Source organism: Myotis davidii, unplaced genomic scaffold (genome assembly GCF_000327345.1).
Source record: "Myotis davidii unplaced genomic scaffold, ASM32734v1 scaffold167, whole genome shotgun sequence".
NCBI lineage: Eukaryota > Metazoa > Chordata > Mammalia > Chiroptera > Vespertilionidae > Myotis > Myotis davidii.
In genome coordinates, this window is record NW_006300048.1 from 1,288,284 (window position 1) to 1,288,919 (window position 636).

Below are 636 nucleotides of genomic sequence, written 5' to 3' on the forward strand. Positions count from 1 at the left end.
ACCTCCACTGTCCACCCGTTCCTCTCCCCTGGCTGTCCCTCCTCCTCTCAACTCTGTCAGCTTCCTTTCCTTCTCCCTGCTTCACCCCTCCAGCCCCCTCCTGAGATGCTGTCCACTTCAGACCAGGGCAGAAGGGTTGGGAGCCGGCATGGGCCCGGCCAGCTGCCGTTCATCGGGGACGGAGGTGCCATCTGCTGAGCTGATGGTGCTCTCCAGCCCTCCCCCGTGTCCGTCCCTTTCCAGGGCCCGTGTTGTGGACTCGTCCCTTTGTTTACGCGGCCCCCGCCAGACCCCTTAAATTGCCGTTAATGTTTCAGCGTAACGAATTAGTCTCTCGTCACGAATCAGGCTTCGAAATGAGGGAAAAAAGCCCCGGTGAGGCCATCCTCGGAAATTGGGGTCATTCTCATTTGCAAAGCGGAGGATCCGAGCCTCGTAATGCGGGCAAATTTATTCCAAGGCAGGAGCCCCGGCGTGATTAGGCCCTTTGTAATTATCGCTCCGAGAGATTCCACTCCAGCCGCCCGCCTCCCTCGTGGATTAGCAAGCGAGTCGGAAAAATACACAGGATTTAATTAGAGGCAAATTAAAATTGGTAATGAAATCGGGCCAGTTGCAAGTGGCAAGAGTTGGAAG

At 56.1% G+C, this 636-nt stretch overlaps 1 protein-coding gene across 1 annotated transcript in view; it reads left to right on the forward strand.

Moving 5' to 3' along the window:
* Window positions 1–636, forward strand: part of FOXP4 (forkhead box P4) — a 43,817-nt gene that overhangs the window by 34,778 nt on the left and 8,403 nt on the right. The window lies entirely within an intron of this gene.